The sequence below is a fragment of the Labrus mixtus genome, chromosome 3 (assembly GCF_963584025.1).
Source record: "Labrus mixtus chromosome 3, fLabMix1.1, whole genome shotgun sequence".
In the NCBI taxonomy this organism is placed as follows: Eukaryota; Metazoa; Chordata; class Actinopteri; order Labriformes; family Labridae; genus Labrus; species Labrus mixtus.
In genome coordinates this window covers 17,065,442-17,084,511 of record NC_083614.1, presented here as the reverse complement: position 1 = coordinate 17,084,511, position 19,070 = coordinate 17,065,442, and the positions used below count along the sequence as shown (strand labels likewise).

The 19,070-nt window shown below is 40.9% G+C and overlaps 1 protein-coding gene across 1 annotated transcript in view; it reads right to left on the bottom strand.

Moving 5' to 3' along the window:
* micos13 (mitochondrial contact site and cristae organizing system subunit 13) overlaps positions 1-4,830 on the bottom strand; it is a 31,158-nt gene extending 26,328 nt beyond the window's left edge. Inside the window, exon 1 of the mRNA XM_061033466.1 lies at positions 4,819-4,830. The gene's annotated coding sequence lies outside the window, so the exon portion shown is untranslated. The remainder of the gene's footprint in view (positions 1-4,818) is intronic.
* Between the last annotated feature and the right edge of the window lie 14,240 nt (positions 4,831-19,070).

Sequence of the window (19,070 nt, the reverse complement as noted above, 5' to 3'; positions counted from 1 at the left end):
CTTGCATACTGCTTCCGTGCCAGGTCAGAGATGAAATGATGGACAGCAACAGATATCATAACAGGGGGAATAATCAAAATCAGACGAAACCACACAAAGATACCATCAAATGCCTTTTTGATTCTTAAAATCATGAAAAGGCTAAATGAATCGCTTGTCAGCTTTTTTCGGACCATAAGTGGATTCTACACTGTATTTGCCATCAGCTGTTTACTTTGTCCAAGATAACAGCTGACTGTCAGTCAAGCCACATACTACTGTCGATTCAAATGCAGTACATAGTGCAGTACATAGTGCATACTATGTTCAATGGTAGTATGTAGTAGGCAATTTCAAAAACAGACAGATTTGTCAACCTCAGGGATAGTGGACACAAGAGGCGAGCCAAATCAATCGAAGAGAAAAGATGAGGAAAACTAAAGTTAAGCAGCCTCCACAGATGGTCATCATGGGCCATGGCTACATGGGAAAAGCAGGTGGCCCCGAAGCTTTCTAAGAGGTGTCCAAATATGTGTCTTTTGCCAAAATAGGAATTCTTGGTATAGACCTTGAACTTGAAGTGTTTTCTCCTCAACATTTTTGTGCCTTTAATTTATATTTTTATTTTTTAATTTATATTTAAAATGAAAAAGCATACAAATCTTTCTATTTTAAATGCTGCACACATTTTTCATCTTGTGATCTGCTGCAGATTTTCTACAGGTTTGACTCGTTTCCAAAGGTGAGGGTGTGCTTTCCATCAGGCATTTATATTGGCACTGACAGGCGGTGTGATAAATGACGTTGGATAAATCCATTCCTCAATGCCTTCTGAGATGTCTCCGCACCATTAGTCACTCACACTAGAGATCTCTGGGAGAGTCCATCATTGCTGTGCTGAGAAACACATCTGCAGACCTTGAGACAGACCCTGAAATGGGCTGACAACTGAACCAATACTGTTGGGGGCTGTTTGGGGGAAAAAAGAAAGAGAGAAACAGCAGTCAGGCAGATGTGGAGCCTGGATGGCTGCCAAAGAGCGCCCCGTCATCCTGCAGCAGACCCTTCATCTCAATATGAGTGAGGCAGAAAGCAGGGAGAGATGTGAAATACAGCAGGGAGCAGGGGGAGGAAAAAGGGGGACATGGATAGATTTTGAACAAAAGCCCCATGACTATTCCTCCATCTGAGAACATCCTCCAAAGCTCTTGGCATCATTTCACCGTGACTGCACACCCACGGTTCAATCAGCAGTGCCAGCTGATGCTAGGAAGACAAAAAAACAAATTGAATGTGAAATAATTTATAGTGCAAACACCTCAGTGTGTGCAGCACCTTGACTGGCCCATTATTCTTTGACATTTTAGTGGAAAGTAGAACTAGTCCTTCGAGCCTTCAATAAAAATCTATATTTAACCTATATAGAGAACGCGCACAGATGGTTGGAATAAAAGCCACATTTGCCCCTCTTCCCCTCTGCTTTTGGTGCAAGGAAGAAGTTGAGATTTCTGCCAATTTCCAAGCGCTATGAGATGAGACATGGACTTTTGACAGGTGTTTGTTTGAATATCAAACAGAGCTGTGGAGGCCTGCAGATGGCAGGCATATTGCATTCCAGATAGGGGCTGCGGTTCCTTTAGTTTCTTTGCTCTTCGATTGTTCCCGAGGGGAAAAGATGTTCTGACCTTTTGTCTGAATGACTATCATCATCATCGTAATCATCATGAGCTTCACCACATGATGGAACAGCGCAGTTCACTGTGTCTCTATAAGCTTGGTGCAGAGATAGAGTCGAGGTTTGGACACAAGAAAGATCTTATAGTTTAATTTAAAGTCAACATACAGAAAAAAACAAGTACATTAAAACACTACCTCCAGAGGGAAAGGTAAGTGAATTTATCATCACAACTGGATTACTAATAGCCTTGTTAGCAAGCTTATTGGCTGATTTTTGTAGAAATGAAATGAGAGTGTGATGAAGGTATGAGTAGCTGGCAGGGAGCACCTCGGTGAGTCAACAGACATTGGTCACTACCAGAAGGGTCCATGTGGTGTGCGGTAATGAAGAGCCAAGTGAGTCCAGTTGTTTGTTTTAGCATCTATGCTCTGCTTCCTGTGACAACATTTATTTTACAAATGTTATAAGCTGTGTTCAATCCCCGGGCTGCATCCTTCAGGGACTGCAATTGAAGACTAGTTTAACCCTTTTACGAAAGTTGGGTCTGTCTTAGGGCGCACGCTTCACCCCTAAAGTCCAGTTTGTTTGACTAGTGTGAGGGCGCGGTCACACTGGCCATCCGTACCGTGCCCAAGCACGCTTCAACCCTAAAGTCCAGTTCGTTTGGCCAGTGTGACCGCTCCGTGCCGTGCTCAGGCACGGTACACTTCCTTGGCTGTGTCCCACTGCAATTGGGACACAGCAATAGTTTACACTAACACACAAGTTCATAATGATCTTTCACTTGTTAGTATGAAGGGCCCAAAGTAGAACTCATTTTTGCAGTGACTCACAAGAATAGGAAAGACTTTAGGAGAGATGAGGGAGGTGCTAACAAACTCAGGTCAGATCCTGCAAACAGATCCAAAGAACATGGCCAAAGTCAACTAGAGTCAGGCCACAGGTTGGTGCTTCTGCCCACACATATACCTCCTGTTAGAGTCATTACATAACCTCTTAAAAGAACAAATAGTTGCATGTTGTTCTGTTACTTCTACAAGTTTTTATTTTGCAGAGAATTGCAGATTTGCAGCTGTTTTACTGTTCACTCCCATACAAGATCTCTGTGCATAAGAATTGAACCAGCATGAATAAATCCCCTAAGGGAAAGTCAGAATTCCCCTAAGTTCTATTTTTTGTATTATTTTTAGTACAGAACTCTAAAAAAGCAATTCAAGACCGTATGCACTTCTAGGGAAAAAAAGTTCAAGTCCACACAACCTGTACCAGATGTGCTTTTAGGGCTCCACAGCCAAGTCTCCATCAGCAGCCTGCCTTCTCCCTCCCCCGAGGGTGGCAGGCCGGCAGCATGCATAATGCCTGAGCTGTTTCATGCAACAGGTAGCCTCAATTTCCACATTCAACTGAGCCGCATTCTGCAGATCTCTTACTGTGAAAAAACCCACAGAGGAGTAGAGGGAAGTCTGTTCACCCCAAAGCTCTATTGTGATCATCCCCGTGCTGCTTTCAACTGTAACAATGACCGATGTGAATGAATGCAAGGCCCCCAGCCCCAGCCCCCACCCTGCACTGACCCCGACCTCCGCTGAGGTAAAGACATGGGGGTATTTTCTTAACCCTGATACAAGACAAATAGAGCTCCCAGGGAAAGGATCCGGGCCAAATTTGTCTTTTAATTCTAAAAAGATTGCAGAGGAGAGGGGATGGGCTGGCTGGAATGTTTGACTCCCATCTTTCCAAGATTTAGAGGAGGTTGGGGGGTGGTAGTTAGCCAAGCAGATCTGAGGTCTTAGTGGCATTTTACAAGGAGGCTTCTCTCTTTGAGTCTGACAACTTCAATCAAGTTTCCTGAGCATTGTTCTTCCTTTAAACATGGAAAGTTTTGATTGTAATTTCACGCTGACAGAAACCACATGACTTGGGTAATTGTGAAAAGTCAATAAAAAAAGCCCACATGCTAATACTGGCCTGACATTCTGACAATAGAAACGTTACCACATTTTGACTCTCGACGATCATCTGCAACTCAGTAAAAGTTAGATTTTCTCTGATAACATGAATCTAATCTCAAGTGTTACATTTTGTGCCACAGATGCCAACAGGCCAGCTTTTACCAAACCTCACCCTGTCTGTGGTTGGTTCAAGCTGCTTATCTACAGAAAGAGTTCAAGGTGAGGAAAGCCCCTCAAACAAACACAAACTTTGAACAAAGAAGAGATGGAGGGAATCTGTGCTGAAAGAATGTGGCTCCTCTTTCAACGTTGGTATGCTCGCGGCACCTCCTGTCAGGAGAAGAAAAATCCCAGGAAGAAACAAACTGAAGAAATGCAAAACAATCCCTGCAGCCTCCTGCTGCCTGACGAGTGATTGATGGGGACTTGTCACATTTCTCTTCTTTTCAAATTGCTGAAGGTGTTGAAAAAGTCAATTTAAATCCCTTTCTTCATTCACATTAACTGTTACAATACAAATTACAAATAACAACCCTTCTAACTTTTTAGAAAAACCATACCTGTTTTAAACCTCTTTATGTTCCGCATTCAGTGATTCTGTGAATTCTTCTCTATGTTTTAGGTTGTCTTGTTTGGGGTAAAGTCAGTCACTCTTTGGCTATGCGCGAGACAAACAATGCATGTGAGTAACACTGCGTTATTTAAAAAAAAAATAGTTTCAGCCTCTTTTTTACCACTCATTTATCAGATCTTTGAAAAAAATTATTTTGTGATGTTGTCTCCTTACCACTATCTTTCAACTATTTATGTTTCTTTTAAATATTATTTATTTCTTCATAATGCTTTTATATTTCTCAATGTTATGTATTTCCCTTATTGTTTATTACAATGTATTCCCTGTTTCCTCTCGGTGGGTTTTTACAGTTTATTTATGTTTACATTGTTTGTCCTCTTGGTTTAACTTCATATGGACTGTACCATTGTATTGACTTCTTGTGTGTGGCCTTGTTGTTGGGGTTCTTTTTGTTGCTTACTGTGTTTGTGTAAAACGTTTTGAAAAAAGCTTGGCTATTAATAATCTTTAATTATCAATAGTACACGAAGGCAAAAGAGTCATTGTCAACCATTTCTTTTTTTTTTCAAAATAAAAGCATCAAACTTGCACAACATCTGCTGTCTTTTATTGTGAAGCAGGCACAACAGTCTTTTGGGGGATTGAAGTCAGAATGAAGTAAGTGTGACCAGCCACAGTGAGCTGTTAGATGAGGAGCTGCAGGCAACAGGTTGCGCACCTCAATAAGATTACCAAAATGTACGCTGCTCTGCTGTTGAGTGAAAATAAAAACCTTGAAACATGTCCAGAATAGAATCAGATTTCTGTTACAATTATTCCTTTTACCCATTCGTTATTTGGTCAATGCAAGTGAAAGTTTTAAACTAACCACTTTTTGTTCTATTGTATTTCTCATATTTAACTGAATTTGCATCTGTATCAGAATCATGGCTGTTTCTGAATCAACTACATCTGAAATATCAGGATTCATAATTTTAACTTAATAAAACTTGTAGAATAAATACTGCCTATTAATTTAATGTCAAAACCTACACGTAGCTTTTTTAGGAAGCATTCGGAAATGTTAATACTTTTTCTCTTTTGATGCAAGACAATCCTTCCTGAGTTAAAAAAACAAAACAATTCTCCTCCTCTTGTTTTGCTTTCCTCCCCTTAAGCTGCAAGTCTTTAGTCAGAGCTTTGCTTTGACAGGTGAAGATCAACTGGAGTCATCGATATTGGCAACCATGTGGGATCTGAGGAAATAGGTGGCACCGAGGTTAGCAGCAGTAGAGTTAATCTATACCTGTGCAACAACACACCCGGTTAGGACAGAGTTCACAACTTGGATTTATCCTCTTCCTGTTAACAAACTGCAGCACTTTTTCAGGTTCAACTCTAAATACAACAACAAAAAGAAACACTAATATACTTGGGTTGAGTCAACCTCTGAACTGTCTACAGAAATATGATAAATGGTGTCAATTAAATACCTGTGTAAAATACAGTGAAAGTATTCCGTTCATTTAGAGAAGACAACTATCCTGTATCCTGCATCCTGTGTTTTGATGAATGGTCATGGAGGAGCACTTGAGCCTTATTGACTTCTGCTGCAGATACTTAAAAGAGGGAAACAGCCATTGGAGCGATTAAGCAGCAATCACATTTGTAATTATGATAATGTCAATTGAGCTTGTCAAGGATGAATAATTTCAGTGAGACAGTAAAATGTACCTAACAAGGCTTTTCTCAGTAGTAAACATGGGGCTTTTAAAACTGTAATTAGCCCTTTAATGTCTAACACATGGCCCACAAGCCATCCATGGACCCAACTTCCTTGCTCGCACAACCACTTTCCTCTTCTCTCTGTAGGACACACTTTTCACATAGCTGGAACTCTAACCGCACAAATAGGAAGCTCCCTCAGTGGGGTGGGAGTGAGGCACACAGGCAGGCGTAATTCAGCAATTGTGGGACACATTGTTTTGTTCCTGTTCTTAAAATAGACACACAGGAGATGCAAAATAATGTTCTTACTGAGTCTACTTTTGGCTGCATTCAATTTAAAGCGTTTCTTGATTTTAATGTGCCTTGTTTTGTTAATTAACAACCTGAAACAAAAGCTGTATTGTCCCTCAAATCCCTCTAAAATGTGTTTCAAGCTAAATAAAAAGACAAGATCAGAAACTGAAGTATGCAGCACCCAAGTCTCTGACCAACGATGTCCACAAATGCACCCAAGCTCTCTCTGTCAGACAACTGCCCCTTATGCATCGTCTCCACACACCCACCCAAAGTGTTGGAGAATTCCCCCTTGAGAAACAGACATGGATAATTGGTCACAGATTTTGTTGGCAGGACACAAAGGGACCTCCTATTCACCCCTGTGCAGCTGTCTACATCCCATTCTCGCATCTCTGCTCCCCACGAGTTGCGTCCCCTCAAACATTTCCCAACACCACTAACAGCATTGAAGCAAAGCTGAGCCGCTCCTCATCCACCCAAACACAGCCCCTTTCCCTGCCACAATAAAGCCACAAGGACACATGGCTCTCATGACGCTGACTCAGAGCCCCTCTCTCCTTACTATGCCTTGAGGCCTCTGTGACTTCTGGGAGACCTTTGAATGTTCTGTGTTCTCTTTGATAAATGTTTCTCAACTTGTTGTGGATCTATTGACCTTGATTTACACACCTGTAACTTTTTGAATAACTTATTTTCTGTAATGAACAACTTTATGCAAATACCACATTTTGTTTTTGTAGGGGGCAGAAAAGAGGTAATACCGCGATTTTTCCCGATGTCAGTTAGGACTACTCATTTCTTACATGTCCAGTTGTGTTGACTGTCATTTTTGATACCTACTTTTATGTTGTTGTTGTTCTTTTTATGATGGCGAGATATTAGGGTGTCCAAAAAAACTACCAGCCACAACAGCCCAAAACATTTTCACTGTGAGAAACAGGCTGCATTCGTAAGCGTTAAAGTTATAAAACACGTACCAAATATCCAAATGTAGCTCAGAGTACCTACAACACATTATACATTCAGTAGCTGTGTGACTGCAAATGATATTATGAATGTCTTCTACAGATAGCTATACTGTGCTGCTCTGGTTTTTGAACTGTTCAGGATGATTTATGCCGTCAACCATGAGCTGCTGTAAGACATGCTCACTGATGTAAGGGACCAAGCAGAGTGGCACAAGACACAGGATTACAGGAATATTTAAAAAAGGGTGACACCAAAACAAAGAAAACAAAATTAACAAACCAAATCAAAAGAACAAGGCCTATAAAAGAAGTCAACTTAATATAACTCTAATAAACAAGACAGGAAATCAAAAAATACAGACTCGGCACAATTCATTTTCTTCTTCGTTGGTTTTTAAGAAATGGCATCCAAAAAGTTGCATGACCGCCTACCTCTGGATATGAAGAAATACTACAGTGTCCAACTTCCAATAACGAAACCAAATTTAAAAAATGAGAGTGGGGGAAAGGAATCATAATACTGATCTTAGGTCCTGAAGGCCTCTCCCAGCAGCCCCTGCACTTCCTCCCTGTATTACCTGCAATGTCTGAAAACTTCCTTGCAGCATCCACAACAATTTCCACTCTTATTTTTGCCTCGATGCAAAGTTTATAACCAACTTAATCTGATCCTTACATGAAAAAGTATTCTTCATGCTTTGAACCTGAATTGTTTTCCCTGTTAGTTGAAGCTTTTCCTGTCTTTGTAACTACCAGAAACTTTTTGTCTTCTCTCTGATCTCATTCTGATGCTTTCATCTCTCTTTTTCTGTTTTGTCCTCAGTCTTCTTTCCATGCTTCATGATTTCCTCCACACTGACTGTGTTTCGTTCTTTTTCACAGCTTGTACCACTGCACATCTCTTCTCCACATTTACCACAAATCTCTCAGTAATGCCTACACACAAAGGATATGTGTCCACAGATCCAGCACTTTCTGCACTTTAGGGGCAAGTGACGGCAAAATTGAAAAGTGGCATGTGGCATGCCACTTGGTTAGCAGTAGCATGTGCCTAAAGTCAGCAGCATGTGCTGTAAGTTCAGCGGCATATACCATTAGTTCAGCAGCATGTGCTGTGGCCGATGACATACCACTAGAAGTCAGCAATATGTGCCTGTTGGTAGGCTGTATGTCACCCGTCTGTCACACCAGTACCAACCGTCTTTCATCTCAATGATAGACATGAACATTTTAACTGCTGTAAATGTATGAATTTTTAGTTTTTACTGACAATGTAACATAGTGATGTTTTCAAAGCAATACATTTATCTCCCCTAATTTTCATGTGAATTGAAAGGATGTTTGTTTGGTATCTTTATCATCATGGTAAAGACATTTCATTGACTTATTCTTACCAATGATACCAATAAGCATGTTGCAAAGTTTGTCCCAGCTAATAAGGTTAGCCTAGCCATCGCAGTAAGTCAGAAAAATCAATAGAAGAAAGAGTGCAATCCAACTTTGCGCCATAGAAACCTCAAAGGCTATTCTGTTGCTGTCAACACACAATGTCCACTAAAGATCAATTACAGATGAGAGTAATCCAGCGCACAGCAGGAATGTTCAGATCGACCTAAAGTTTAATGCATATAAAACATTGGAGCAAACAACATGTTTTCGCATCATGGCTCCCTCAGGTTCGCTCTTCACTTGATTGGTGTCAGGTGTGGGTTTACAAAAACGTTCTCTGTCACCAGGTGGTAATAATTACAGATCATATGATGACAGAAGTTGTGTCTATGCACCAAATATCAACTTTCACACTATTTACAATATTAGATTAAACAAACACTCAAGGTTACAATGACAAATAATTAGCAAAAACTAAGAAAGTCAAACAATCAAATCAAATATAAATGTCAATTTAGCATAGTCAAAATATTTACACTATACACACACACACACACACACACACACACACACACACACACACACACACACACACACACACACACACACACACACACACTACAAATACTAAATACCCCAGATGAGAAATGTCTATAGTGCCTTGTCTGATCCTATGGTGCTTCTCTCGGCCTGTATAAATAATATCCTACAGGTAAAAGGGGTATGTTAGAACCGTCAGGTACTGTGTTTAGAGTATATACAGTCTGCTTCCCTTCTTTTGATAATGTTGCCTCCTCTTCGACTGGGCACAACTTTCTTAATGCCAATAAATGAAAGTGATGCAGAAGACCCATGATTTCTTGCCTTATAATGTCTATCTGTTGCATTATCCATATTTACATTTTTTATTGCTGCTTTGTGTTCTGCAATTCTTCATTTAAGATTGCCTTCAGTTTGGCCTATATACTATATATAAGATATGACCACATTGGCATATGAGCATATCAATCACATGAGTGGTCATGTAATTGATAAATTCCTTGATGCTATATTTTTCACCTGTATGTGGGTGGCAAAGGTATTTCAACAATGTTTACACGACCACATCTATAGTTAGCCATAAACTTCGTTAGAGAGCCAATTAGTTTTAACTATAAGCTCTCTGTTATAGATGTAACTTAAATGTCACTGATATTCCCTGACCCCTTTCTAACAGAAACAGGACAAGGAAGACGCAAGATGTTGGAAGCTGGGGTCACAGGCTAAGCCTTACCAATGTTTTCTTATGATGTTCTTGAAGTCACCGGACATATTGTTATAATCTGACACAAAGGGGACCTTGTTGTCTGTGCTTTGCTAAGGAGGGTAAAGTAGTTCTTCTTATTCTATGCTTCTAGTTTAACTGACAGCTTTATCAAGAGATCGATTATTATTACCTCTATCTCTAGAGCGTGCTTTCATCTCTTTAGCCTTTAAGTCAAAGTCTGATTCTCTGTTGCACATACACTTCAGTCTGATACATTAAATACAGTTAATCTCACTGTTACTCCAGGATACTAAACACGTTTTTAAAGGAAATTGACAACAGAGTGAGGTCCTAAATCAACAAATTCCCCTTGTGCTCCTCTTGTTATCGTGATTTTATAAAGGGATTTGTAGGAGAAGAAAATCACATCTCTACTAACCATGCAACGATAAAACAATGCAGAAACAGTAAAAGAGTGTTCATACAGGAAACAGAAGAAAGTAGAGCAACACGTTTCACCTTCAGCTTCCTGCACTTTCTACCTCTTCCACTTCGCATAATGGATTGCACGTGTGGAGGTAGTGGTGTGCTGAATACTAAAAGACTTCAACAGACACGAGGCGGAAAAAGAAGAACAAAAAATATGGAAAAGTGTAGTGTTGAAAAAAAAAAAGAAAAGAGAAACCATGAAAGTTCAGTTTGGTTGAGGAAGAAGGAGAATAAGGTGATTAGAATTCCAGTCACATCCAGCGCAGCAGTTTGTGCAGTGATCCTAGATTTCTTGAGCAACCGAGCGAAGCTGTTCCCAAGGGGCTCATGGGAAGGCATAGGTCAATCACCTCTTTCCTGACTCACCACATGTTAAAGGAATTCTGCGGTGCATTGTGGGATATGACACCGTAACCCCCACAACTAAGTTTCCAAATGACTAACACACACTTTCTGAAGCCTGTCTGCTCTTTCAGTATTGGAAAAATGACAAATGTTGATGTGAAATGGGAATTTGTATCGTCATAGTGTTAGTGAGTGGGACACGTGTAGATTTAAAAACACATTTGTGTGTTTTTTACTCAGAGGAGTAAAATGCTTCCTTTTTTTATGTGTCGAAGAATGAAAAGTGTTGATCTTTGTTGATGTTTTTTTTACTGTCACTCTGAAAAATGGCCCACGATGACCTCACTAATAGATAGATGACTTACTAATGCAGTTCTAATAGGGGGTATTTAACAATTATTCATCACAATGCTCTGGCTTTACTTCTTGAAAACAGTTCTTATCTGTTTACCAAGTGGAGACAGTTCAAGCTATTGTGGCAGAAAGCAAGATAAGGAAGACAAACAAGATTGTTCTTTTGGAGAGGCAAATGTTTGTAATTCAGTTTAACATTCCAGCATGCAGCTGGAGGAGTTCATTAATTTCTCAAACTCCTCCTTCTGTTCTCTTCATTACTTTTCCCCCGCTCTCCCTAACACTAAACTGATTACAGTTTATTAGTTTTAATGCCTAGAATTTAGAGGCTGTAGCTCTCTGCCATTGTGCCTGGTAATTTGATTATTGAGATAATGAATGAAAACAGAGCCTTTGGATGTCTCACAAAAAAAGAGCCTGGAAATTGCTCTGAAGCAACATGATATGCATTCCTGCTAAAAAATTCCGATAGTAAGATGGTGTATTTGGAGACTTTTGTTGGAAACATTTTGATAATTAATTATTTTGTGTCAGCTAATAGAAGTATTATGGTAGTTGAGTTCATCATTCAGATCAGCACATAAACGCAACAGATATGCTGGAAAATAAGGAGGGCTCATAAACATCTTGACAGCCAGAATACTAGGCGTCTATTTAAAGGGTTGTGTTTCATGGAGAAGTTATTGCTGGGTTTTTTTGTCATGCTGTGGGGCCTGTAGGTTTGTGGGGGTTGGAGTAAAATGATGGAGCTGATGGACATCTGTCAGCCAGCCTGATCAGAGAAGAAACAAATCTGCAAGACTAAAGGAGGGGAAAGAAAGAGAGGAAAATGTGATCTGATTACTTTGTGTTTCTTTTGCTTTGGATGTGAAGAAATGAGAGGTTTACCAGACAGATATAGCATAAAAATCCATCCATCCATGAGGGCTTTGTGCCTGTCCATCTCTGACATCCATCTCCTGAGTTCCTGTGAGCCCAGAGGGACTATTTGGAGCCACAACAGGCCTGAGGGAGGGCTCGGCCACAGGTGGTGTCCAGCAGCTGCCATGGGTCTGTGTACACAAATGCACACATCCTGCACTTATGCACATTCCCTGAACACACTCTGTCAGCCACACATGCCATCACACTACATGTATAAGTGTGCATAGTGCATGCCAACATAATTGTGTCAAAGGAAAACTCATAGATAGAACTGCAGGTACGAAAATGCACGGCACAGAGTCCACACACGCAAATAGAGAATCATTAATCCAAGGATACTGACAGACACACACATGCACTCTCAAACAGATATTCCCTCCACAAACATAATCCACTGCTGAGCCAAATGAAGCATACAGTGCACACACACACACACACACACACACACACACACACACACACACACACACACACACACACACACACACACACACACACACACACACACTACAGCAGGCCATTGTTTAAAATATTCCAGCCGCATCTGGTCCGCACACATGCCAGCACAAAGGCTGCCTGCCGCTCAAAACCAAAGAGAAAGAAATTATTCCCTCATGACACAATGGTATAAATAGGCAAACATATGCAGACACCACACATAAGTCGGATCAACTGCAAGCATTGCACACAAACAATCTCACACTCGAATTTGAGGAAAAAAAATGCCCCTCTCTGAAAAAAAAAGTGTGCTGTCGGCTCATGTGCACCCATTCTCACACCCACACGGATTCCTGTATTACTGCTGTCCATCTTACAGCTGTAATGTAAGACTCACACCCCAAGGAGGGAAAACCCTCAACTTCACAGATTTTCTGGGTTATGACGGTCTAAATCGCAACATCACATGTCCTTTCTATCCAGCAATTTAAGTTTTAACCTGAAATCAAGTCTGCATAGGTTCACCTTTTTTGATTCATTGCTGAAATACCATGAAATAAAGTGAATCTCAACCCTAATCTAATTATGTGGAGATACATTTCCACTTGGTGGGTACAGTACATTCAGTGTATTTCAAATGTAATTATGTGCAAACATGGAGTGTTTGAGTAGTCTGTTTGACATTCGTTTTTTCCTTAAGCACAGGCAAAAATTACCCCTGTTATGTAAGCCAGAACAACAAACTTTAATACATATGGTAAACACTCGCTAACGTTCATAGAAAGACTACCCAGATGAACAGCGCTGGCAGTTTATCCTGGATTCCAGGGCAATGAGGCAACAAATTAAAACAGGCATTAGTGGTGAATTTGAGCTGCCTTACAGAGAAACAAGACACATGACTGACAGCAACGTTATGCAAACCCCCCCACAATTGTCCCTTTCATTGCTCCAAGGAATCAGACTTGTTGCCTTCCAAATGTGTGACTCAAGAAAAAAAGAGATAGTTTGGTCTTGGTGGGTGGGATTCATGTAAAAAAAAAAAAAAAAAAAAAGGGCTTGCAGCAAGAAACATTTATGCCATAATAAAAGTACAAATTCAAATATGACTCAGAAACAAAGAAGTAGCTAGGAGCCGCCAACCACCTCCACATGTTTATTTATTAGCATCAAGAGTGTCATGTGTCTCTCACAGTGCTCTAAACAGAGTCAGCTCTTGTCTGATGCTCCTGGTTTGCTGACGTGTTTGCAGTCAAGCCTTCGTGACCACCACCCTGAGCCAAAAATGCAGTTGCTTGTCTCACGAGTACACGTCTTTACCTCTGTATTTTAATGTCTTGCTTGCATGCAATTCCAGGCAAGGACACTACAGACATTTTTTTTTAGATTATTTCTCTGCTCTCCAGCCTAAAGAAAAGAGCAGGATCCAACAGAACTGCAAATGGGATCCAGTCCTGGCCCCAGGTACGTTTCAGAGACAGATTTAGATAGAAGAGAGTGAAGAGAATCCACACCCACTTTCCAATCCCTTAAGCTGACACATTTCATAGAATTCCTTCGAAAGAGGACTAAATAAGGCAGGAGCAACAAAGCTTATTTTCTGACCCAGAGCCTGTGGGAAAATTGAAGATCATTAGATTTGGAAGAGAACCCCCTTCTATTTGCATATCAATAACATAACTAAATCCGGACTGTTTTATAATAATACATGTAGCACACCAGTTATAGTCACATCTATTTAAATCGTTGCTTTCTTTTTCCTTGTCGAAACCCTGAAAGAACACTACCCACAATGTAACTTGACTGGGTGGCTGTTAGCAGACATACGATGTGTCCCTTTCAGAGCTAGCATCCTTCAAAGGACCAAGTCTTCGAAAGACCCTAGACAGTACCCTTTTTGACTGAGTTGAAGCAAATTACTTATATATAAAAATGTTATCATCGACTGCATGAAGGTCCTCAATTTGTTTGATTGGTGCTCAATGAATCTCAGGATTTGTTGGGCAACAGAGAGGATGCATCCCTTTTCCATTTGAGGGACTCTTCAGCAGTAGACTTAAAAAGATGGACAACATGACTGCTCCCTTAAAGTGAAGCCAAACATTCAAAGCTCTCTCTACTGACTGGCTAGCTTTTATTTGACTCCACACTGACTGATTTTTTTGTCTTTTCAATTGTTTAGTCCTGGGCTCTATCTGATGCTGAAATAAGTGACATCACTTAAGGAGGTCTATCAGACTGTGCTGCTCCCTCTGGAGTCACAAAAGGCTTTCTACAACCTTTCGCACTTATGCAGCAGCACTCTCCCACACATTTAAACACTGAGATGTGTAAAGTCTTTGGAGTTTCTCTTCTCAGTGCTTTTCTATCTCTTTGGCTTATGCATGCACCCGGTTCCCTTGGGTTGGGAACCGGAGGGTCGCCTGTTCGAGTCCCGGTGCGGACCAAATATGGAAGTTGGTCTGGTAGCTGGAGAGGTGCCAGATCACCTCCTGAGCACTGCCAAGGTGCCCTTGAGCAAGGCACCAAACCCCCTCCCCACCATCAGCTCAGGGCTGCCCACTGTGGGCAGCTCCGTCACTCTGACATCTCTCCCTTAGTGCATGTCCCTAGGATCCTGTTTGTGTGCATGTGTGTATATACTTATGTGTGTGTTGCATGACTACAGAGTGTAAAAACTGAAATTTCCCCTTGCAGGGATCAATAAAGGTTAATCTTCTTCTTCTTCTTCTACAAGCAAAGAGTAAATACAAGGGCTACATATTAGATCCATAGACTCAGTAAGGCTGATGCATGAAAGATAGGAAAGTGGTTATTTGTCAATACTACAGGTCTTGTCTTGCTCCTGTGCGATCAGACATTTTACTGTATATCTCTCATCACATGACTGCGCTGCAGGCAAAGAGTGAAAAGAGCATTCATGGGAGCTTGTAAAAAATGATTGTTGTGCTCCTCAGAGGTTTGTATTTGTCTTTCAGGAGGCATGGGGCTGAGGGGAGGGGGGCAACTCTTAAATCTGACAAATTGCTGAAAATTGCCTTCACACAGTCATTCCTGTTTGGACACACTTGGCACATCTGGTTGAGATCTGGCAACAAAAGCACTGTGGCGAAGGGATCAGCTCTAAAAGTGGTGCTACATATTATACCCTCCTCCTCCTTCTCCCTCTTTCTCTCTCTCCTGTTTTGGTCTGCAAACACGCTCATCCCTCTTCTCCCCTCTTTTCTTCCTCTTTCTCTCTCCGTGGGATGCTAGGAGCTGACAGTGTTTGAGGTGATGCTTGGCAGTTGTCCCGCCAGAGCATTCCTGAGCTCCACTCTAACTTTAAGGCTAACAGTGGGTTGTAATTGAGGCATCTGTAAAGATGAATGCAGCACGGTGACACTGCAAGCAGCATTATATTTCCAAATGGAGAAGCCTGCACACAATCTGGCAACTTTAAACACAGCCAATAAAAAAGATCCAAGAGATAATTTCTTTGTTTTTTGGCATGATGTAGCACACATGCCTCCACACACACAAGATGATTAGTGGTTCAAAAGTGGAGCATCCCAATCTGCAGGGATCTTTTTTTTTTGTAAGTGTATGCCTCTGATCACAGTGTGTGGTTCAGCAACATCGTCCTATAAATCCTCACCTTACTGCTTCACTGTATTCTGTGCTAATCTCTGCGTTCTGGACAACATCTGCTGGGATGACTGCGCGTTTTCCATGCTATTGCTGCTCATGTTGTACTGTCTCCATGGAAAAACTCATGACATGAATAAGAAGTAAGTTGCTCCGCTGACTCAAACTGCTCTTGAAAAGGAGGCCAAGCATACACTTTCACAAAGCTTCAGATAATATTCGCAATGTTTTTGACAATTGCAAAATTCAAGTATATCTGTAAGTTTTACATCATGCAGCTCCACATAGACCTTTTTTTTTTTTTTTAGATTATAAACTTTTCCTATAAACGTCTAAAATAAGTTTATGGGAAAGTGGATTCTTAAACCGTATGTGTATTCTTTTTCTAACATGTGTGTCAAATAAACACACATTCGATTCTAAAGTAGAGGAGAGGTCATGGGTAAATACTTGAAGTGTTGTCAATCCTGCAGCTGTGTAACCGAGAGAGAAAAAGTGAGTGCACAGCTGCAGACTCTGAGGCCTCAGCTTCTCAAATTGCTCCTGCCTCAGTTTCCTGCCCTCTTTGCCGAGAAAACCAGGCCCTTATTAGACCCCACCCCCACCTTAATAATCCATGATGTCACCTCCACATCACTTTTTTGTTTTTCTTGGGTTTTTTTTCCATCCCTTCTCCATTGTTTTTTAAATATTAACAGGTGTTAGTGACTCAATTTGGTTCTTCTGTCCCCCCAACATCTGTCTATCTGTCCATCTACTTCTATCACCACATCTGCTTCAGTTTTGACTTCCCCTGGTTTGTTTGTCCATCTGTATTTGTGTTTCTTCCCCCCTTCTTTTCCCCTGTCCCCCCTTTTTCAGTGGAGAGAGGCTAAGGAATGATCAGTCATGCTTTGATGCTGCTGGCCCCTGCCCTGGCTTTCCACAGCACATGAGCCCAGGCAATTACGAAAGAACTTAGCTGACTGCTATTACCCTGTAATGCTCCCGTCTGGAGCAGGAGCAAGAGGAGAACGAGGATGAAGAGGAGAAGAATGAGGAGAAGAGGTACAATGCTTGATTTAGGATCCAAATTTTTTTTCCAAGGATTTCAAATTTTTCAAAAAGAAGAGGCCACTCCACACTCCAACACTGTGATTGGCAGCTCTCTCAGTCAACAGCGCTTCCTGGACTGAGGAAAGGAAAAAGAAAAGTATAGACGTCTGGATTCTGCAGCACACATGTGGCAGACAGGAAGCACTATATGGGGGGAGAGCAGGAAAGATGATGGCCCCTTTATCCCCAGCAATCATTAGACAAGACTCCAGAGGAAGTCAGAAATCACCATTCCATATGATCCATACTTCCCGTCTTCCCAGAATATGGACGACTGCTTCTTTAAAAATATTCAGTATGTGTGGAAACAATTCCCAGAGTGCACAGCTGGTTAAAATCTGCCATTCAATGTATATATAATAGTCCGTCTTTGCACAGCCGTCAAAAATAAAGCATGTGGATCCTCCTTTTTCATTAGGAACGATAAAGCTCTGATGGCATCATTCAGGATTATTACCAAAGAGATAAACCTATAGAAGAATAAAAATAACTTTTTGTTTTGGGGGGAATTAAGTGAGCTGTCTTTCTTTAAATTAAGCTTGTTTATTTATTGGCTTCATTGGTACTTTATTGGACAATAATCTGTTTATTCTGTCAATGTAAAAATATGTTTTGACCAATTCTATTAAAAGTCTGATGGTCTTCTTCTAAATTGATATAACATCTGGTCTGTATATGGAAAATAATCTAGAAACTGTCAGTCAAAGTTGTGAAAAAAATAAAATCTCCATAAAATGAATGAAAACAATTATTCTGCTTTCAGAAATACAACAGTGTGGACCCACTGCACACAACCAATTCACCTAAACTTGCCTGGCATGAATTGAAGAGTCTTTTCAATCAAACCAGCTCACTACATGACTTATTTACTTAAAAGTAAAACACCAATTTCTGATGATAACCATGATAATCTGTCAAGGGAATAGAAAAGTAATTTCCTCATCAGCACATTATGCTGTACACATCCAGTTTTGATTATAAAAAGTTTGGTTATCTCAGTGAAGCTTGGCAGGTGTTGGGATGTTGCCCTATCATTGTCTTTCCAGAGGTTTAGCTTCAATTTAAGTCAAATTATTTATACACGATTTACACAAGAAAGCAACATTATTTCTGCAAATATCTGACATTGAAAGTTGCTTTTCTGCGCCCCAGCTTGACGTCAGTGTCCTCTTATCACCCTCTTCGCCTACAGTACATTGTGCTGAAGCTCCCACTGACCTACCCTGTCCTTTCAGCCTAGACCACCACTCACTATATGACTGCAGCTGACCGAGGGCTTTGATGCTCACGCCAGCTTGGCACCATGTTGAGTGATGAGTATAGGACTGTGTAAGGACATGGATTACTGTGTTTACTATTGTTAGAAATGCCCAAAATGTAAAGATGATAAACCAGTAAGTGAAATATGAACCTAAAAAGAAGACAAATATAAATGTGTATCAGAATTGTGTCAATGTGTCTATGCTTGTGTTGTGAAATGCATGGCCAAAGGCTTAATCCCATTAAACTTTCCAAATCAATTCCAAAAGCGCACACATGTTGGAAACAATAGAAAAGCTGTTCTTGAAGACTGCAGATCACCAATTCACCCCCACCCAGCCCAGCTCTCTCACACCTGCTGTGTACCGTGAGAGGACTGAACAACTGGAGGCATGGACAGAGTGTGCGTATTTCTGTGTGCGTGTGTGCATATAGAGAGTGCAACTGGGCATGCAGGCTCTTGTATGAATGTGTGTGTTTACAGTGCACAGTCCTATAAGAATGCTTCAGTGCTTGTGGCACAAGGCACGGCCTCAGCTCGATTTAACCCTCCGCTGAATGCCACTGTGACGCCAGTCAGACTTTGTGTGGCCACATACCTTCACTGAAGAAGATATGGAAAAAATCTGTGGACCAGTAAATCTTGGAGATTACATGGCTCCTCTCAGCTGGGCCTGAATAATTCCTCAAATCCGACAGTGCCATGTCATTGCAATTTGGAGCTTTTGTCTGCAGATTTTTAAAAAAG